The sequence below is a fragment of the Tupaia chinensis genome, unplaced genomic scaffold (genome assembly GCF_000334495.1).
Source record: "Tupaia chinensis unplaced genomic scaffold, TupChi_1.0 Scaffold142100_1, whole genome shotgun sequence".
NCBI lineage: Eukaryota > Metazoa > Chordata > Mammalia > Scandentia > Tupaiidae > Tupaia > Tupaia belangeri.
Window position 1 is genome coordinate 2,121,685 of NW_006201951.1, and position 5,730 is coordinate 2,127,414.

Below are 5,730 nucleotides of genomic sequence, written 5' to 3' on the forward strand. Positions count from 1 at the left end.
TGGCTTGGGGAATGGCAATCTTCCCTTGTCCTGAGAGTAAGGGTGGCTTATGGTCTTTGGGGTAACAGCATCTCGTGGATGAGTCCCTGAGCCCTTCCCTGCTACTGAGATCCTTCGCCCATTAGTAATCCCCAGTAGGAGAAGTGAATGTAGAATTCTTTATTGACATTTTCCAGGAGGGTGGGATGAGTCTAATGGGAGTAACTCCTGTTCACAGCTGCCACCCTACGCAGCTGCTGCCTTAGTGGATCCGCATTCTTTCAGGATTATTGTAAAAGTTATAGTAAGGCTGGGGGTGCCTTTATGGGGTACCGGGGTATGGCAATAAGGCCCATGGCAGAGAAACTGAGTGCAGGCCAGTACAGTAACACAATGGAGGTGAGGTCCAGAACTCGTAAAACTTGACCTTGCAAACAGTTCTCAGCCGAGTCCTTGCTCTAGGCACGAGGGGCAGTTCTTTCACACTCAGCTTGTGTTAACTGCATGGTCCCAGCACCGGACCCTCATGCACCCACAGGCACATGCTGTGGAGTGGGACACAGAACCGGACCACGAGTGGGGGTCTCCATCTCTGGCGGCCCCGGAGGACCAGCTGGCACCCACGGCTTTGGCAGGCCTCCTGGGTGGGATTTGGGGAGGTTTTAGCTTTCTGCCCAGCTCTGGTATCTTCAGGGGGGGAAAGCACTACTGTCAGAAAACTGCTGCCTCTGGGACCAGCAGATGGCGTAATGGTTACGTCGCTGGACTCCCACGTGGGCCTCAGTTCAAGGCCTGGACCTGGAGGCTTAAAACTCATCCTCGTGTATGTGTGTTCATGCCCAAAATCGCAAGAAGAGAGTGGAGGAGAAGGAGTTGTGGTGGGGCCACCTCCTGGGGAGGGAGAGATCTCTCGCTTTCTGTCTCTATTTCTCTGTCTCTCTGGTGAGGCATGAGCCCTACAGCAAAATATTTCTCAAAAAAAAAAGCAATAAAATAAGTAGAAAACCACTGCCTTGAGCTGGTGGCGTGAGGGTTGGGGGGCTGTGAGCATGAGGGGTGCTGGCGGCTGGCCAGAGCAGGCCCCAGCTGGTGGGACCCCCACTGCACCTGCCTCACACCCTCCAACCAGCTGCCAGAGAGGAGCTGCCAAAGCCCACCAGGCCCTGCAGGTGGCAGTGACCAGCCAGGAGCTCCCCCGCTGCAGAGCCAGAGGGGCCTGGGTCACACTTTGTGGCAGGGCAAGAGCGCTGTGGGCCTCGTGACCTCTCGCTCCCACCTGGTGTGATGTACCGAGGCCTGTGGCTGCGAGTCATGGAGGCCGTGCCCTCTGCCTGCCTCTGTCTTCTCCGCAGGCGCAGGTGAGCAAGCCTCCCACCGCACAGGGCCTCTCCCTGCCAGGAGTTTGCTCCCCCTCCGTACTGATGGGAACTCCCTGGCCCCGGCTCTAGGGCCAGGCCCAGACGTGCTGGGATGGGTCCTCTTCCCTGCACACCTCACTGGGAAGGAGCTTGCTGGGTCCATCCGGTCTGAAGCTGTGGGAGGCTGTGGGAAGGAGGGGCCAGGGCCAAGGGGCTCTGTGGTCATGCAGCCCCTCTGAGGGGAGCCTAGGAGCACAGTTCCGGGCTCAGGCCTTTGCAAGGCTGGGTCTGCCCTCGGCCTATCACTAGCTGGGCGGCAGCTTACTGAGCCTCCCTTTCCTCGTCTGGAAACAGGTCTTGGCCAGGTTCTCCAGGGAGCCATCAATAGCTACACGCAGACCTGAGGGAGGCTGATGGGGCTCGGCCGGGATGGCAGCTGAGAACCCCACAACAGGATTCCCTGCGATGCTGGGGTGTGGCTCAGCCCAGGCCCCAAGGCCTCAGTGGGGCAGCTGGGATGGGACTCCGAGTCGGGGGCAGAAAGCCTGAGCACCCAGGGACTAGGAGTCTGAAGGTGGCGAGCCTTGAGTTCTGGTGGCCAAGGGGCGGAAGTCGGCCTGGCTCTCAAAGGAGACTCTCCGCCCAGGCTGAGGGCAGGTCTTCTCACCTAGTCGCCCAGGTGTCTCAGGAGACGCCCCACGCGCACCGGAGTGGGCTTTAGCAGCTCTCTAGGTGTCCTTAGTCCAGTGCAGTCCAGGCGACACCCACGACCAGCCACCCGGTGAGATTGAGCACAATGGTCCATCGCAGCAGTCCATCAGGCCCGACGGCCCCCAGCGGCTCCTGCTGGCCTCTGCCCTGGCATCTCTGTCACTGGACAGCAGCCTGTGAACATGTCCAGATGGAGCCTCTGCCCCCAGGCTGCTGCCCGGGTGGCAGGTCCTGGCTCCAGGCTCCTGCACCCCGCAGGGTCACTGGGTGGGGGTGCTCCTGCTTCCCACTGGGCCCTGAGTGTGAAGCGATGTGCGCTTCTCGGAGCAGACAGATGGGCTGTCAGCTCTGCTTCTGCTCGGCCTTCCCGAACTCAGCCAAGCGTGCCAGTGCAGGGGAGCCGCTCCTGTGAGCAGCTGCTGGGGCTCCGGGCTGGTGTCCCTGGGGGCGAGTGATGCTGATTAGCAGGAAATAATGGGCAGGCGCAGGGAACGGCCCGTGCCGGCCTGCTGGTTGTGGGGCCGGTGTCCCTGGGAGGCTGAGGACCACGTCCACAGCTGGCTGCCCACACACACACACACACACACACACACACAGGCCACGCCCACAGCTGAGGCCTTACCCACAGTGGAGGCCACACCCATAGTCAGAGGCCACGCCCACAGCCACATCTCCATCAGCCCTGGACCCTCTGGGTCTAATCTGGGGCCAGGCCTTCTAGGTGGGATTCATCACTTTGCAGCGAGGAAGATCAGGAGCCGCGTCACTCTCCAGGGTCTCCCCAGGGCTTCCAGTTCCATGTCGCCTCTGAGCTAGGGAGGCCCACGGAGGCTGTCCCACCCCACTGCCCACTCTGCTCAGTCAGACCGTCTTCTCTGCAGGCTTCTGAGCCTCTCCTCCCCTCTCCCTCTGCAGTAGAGAAAAGCCACCCCGAGGGGAGAGGTACAGAGAGCCTGAGCCCCGATCCTGTCTGTGACTTACTGACCGCTCCCCCTGTGTGAGGCAAGCCATCTGCAGAGCCTGCCGCTGCCGTCTGCGGCCTATCTCACTCGGCAGTGTGTCCGGGACACGGGTGTAAGTTACTGCCTGTGCAGCGTGCCTCTGGACACGTGCTGGAGTTCACGTGTGCAAATGCTGTCGGTGGGTTAGAGTACTCGAACATCTGTGCACACGCTCCAATTTTTCCTTGTGAGAAATTCCCGGAAGTGGTCAGGCGTGTGTGTTTTTCCCAGAGTAAGTATTATTTTGCAGTGATTTTGGATGGCGGTTTTTGCCGTGTGACTCGCACTGGTACAAACCGTACCACCCAGTGGCACTCAGTGTGCTGGCCGCGTTGTGCAAACGCCACTACAATTGAACTCAGAACACGTCATCGCCCGACGGGAAGCTCCCAGCACCTGTCGCGCCCTCCGCCAGCCCCTGTGCGCGGGTTGCCGCTGTCCGTCCACGGAGGCTTCTGTTCTGACATCTGTGTCAATGCCATCAGACGCTGGGTCCTCGCAGAGCCATCCCTCAGGCGTGTCGGGCCGAAGGCGGTGTGGGGCTTCCGCCCAGCAGATCCCAGGGAGTGGACACGCCGAGTCTTTTCCCGCTTTGTGGAGCTGCCGTTCTGGCTCCCGAAAGAGCCTCCGTTTGCGCTGTGGCAGATGAGGGTGGCCTCCCTGCCTCCCGTTTGAGGTGGGGGCATTCTCTCAGACGAGCGCCAGAGCAGCCCTCGTCCCTCGGGGAAGTCTGTATTAGGGACGGAGGAGGTAGTCGCAGCGGGCTGCCCGGAGCTCAGGAGGCAGTGATGACCTCCAGGTGGTCTCAGGGGCTTTAGGAATCTCTGGGTGGACGAATTCTAACTCACCTCGGTCAGGAAATGCGCTGGCACAGTGCTGCCTGCTTTTTGGGTTGGGGGAGCCTGAGGTTGGAAAGCGGAGAGCCCCCAGCACCTAGCTGCCCTGGGTGGGCACTCACTAAAGCGTGGCTGCGATGACACCGAGGAGCCGCTGATAGTGCTGACCGCACGGGGGCTCAGAGCCTCTCCTTTGGGGAGCAGCTGGGGGAACGGGGCTACCCTCCTGGGCCCACAGAAGCCCCCGCAGGGCCGCTGGTGCAGGGCTCCTGCCAGCTGTGTTCTGTGGCGGTGCCCTGGTCCCCACAGGCTCCTGCCCAGGGAGTGGGCTTGTCAGAAGGAGCCGGGCCGCTGGCGGGAGTCCTTGTGGCAGGCCTGGAGCTGGCTGAGGGCATCTGGGGCCGGAGGCCGCTCTGGCTGCAGCTGGCATGGCTGTGGTGCTGGAGGAGGTGACTCGTCCCACGTCGGTTTTAAGTCCCTGGGTGAGCCCCTCAGAGGAACACAGCCCTGCCTCCCCCAGGGACACAGACCCCCCAGGTGAGACCCTGTGAGAGCAGACTGAGCCCCTACACTCAGGCACTTCTCGCTCCTCTTGACGTGGGGAGACAAGGGTCTCTCCTGTAATAAACAGCCTTCCCCTGAGAGGAGAGGCCACTATCTGGGGACAGGTGGGCGTCCGCCTTGTCCTGGGGGAAGGGCCCGCCTGAATTTCGGCTGCACGGGGAGAGGCGTAGATCAGCCTTGGCGCCTTCCAGCCCAGGCTCGGTGCGACGAATACTTCATACCCAGGCAGGCGCTGCCACTGTGCTGGATGGCTTCAATTAGCTCGAGCCGTCCCCATGCTAATAACCGGCTTGCTCGGCCAAGGGCGCATTAATCCGGCTCCCAGTGGGGAGTCATCCTGTGTCTCCGTGCCGCCTGCTGCGGCCTTGATTGGATAAGAATGACTCAGGTCCTGCGATTGCACTAGACCCCAGTTCAGTTCTTAGAGGCCTGGGGCATGGGGTGCAGTGGGCAGGAGGCCGTGAGGGCCCTTCTGGACCGAGAGCGGACATGGACCACTGGGGTTTCGGATGGCCGTTTTCTGGCTCCGTCTGTTGCTGTGGTCCCTTGACTGAGTTCCCCAGAATTTAGGGACACTATTGGGAACCTCTTTGAGGGCATTTCTAAGCAGGGTGGCAGGGGAACTGGCAGATGGGAGAAGGACGTGGGTGGGACATTTTTACAAGAAGGATTTTTGTGCATAGACTGCCCGATCCTGTACCTCGTGAGCAGCCGCCCTGACCCCAGGCAGCCGCCGATAGACTTGCCAGCCCTACCGGCCCTACGAGTTGGCCTAGTGCTGCGGCACTGCCTGCGGCTCACCTGCCACCACACCCCGTGCTGAGGGCACATGCTGTGCAGAGGCGGAGCTGGGGGTGTTCTAAGGGGCGGGCAGCCTGTGTGTGGTCCCCCAGGTAGCTCCTCCAGCTGTGGGTGGGGACAGGGGTTGTTTAGCCGGCCAGTGTCCCTGGGGAAGGCTGTGTCCACGTGGGCAATACCTGAACGAGCTGCCGGGGGCAGAGGGCAGCACTTCCGGCTTGGCAGGGTGCTGGCGTGGCGTGTGGGGAGCAGAGGACAGCAGAGGCGGGCCCTGAGTGGCCCAGGCGCACAGGTGCACCAAGGAGGTGCTTTTCCAGCTCAAAGTCATTTCAGACAGAAAGAAGAGTGACAGGCCAGAGAGGTGCTGCGTACCCTGTACCCCACTTCTGGTGCCGGTGTCCTACATAGTCATGGCCCAGCACTCACAGCTCCGTTGCCGTCCTCGCCCCCATCCTGCCCCCATCCTTGCCCCCATCCTCCCCC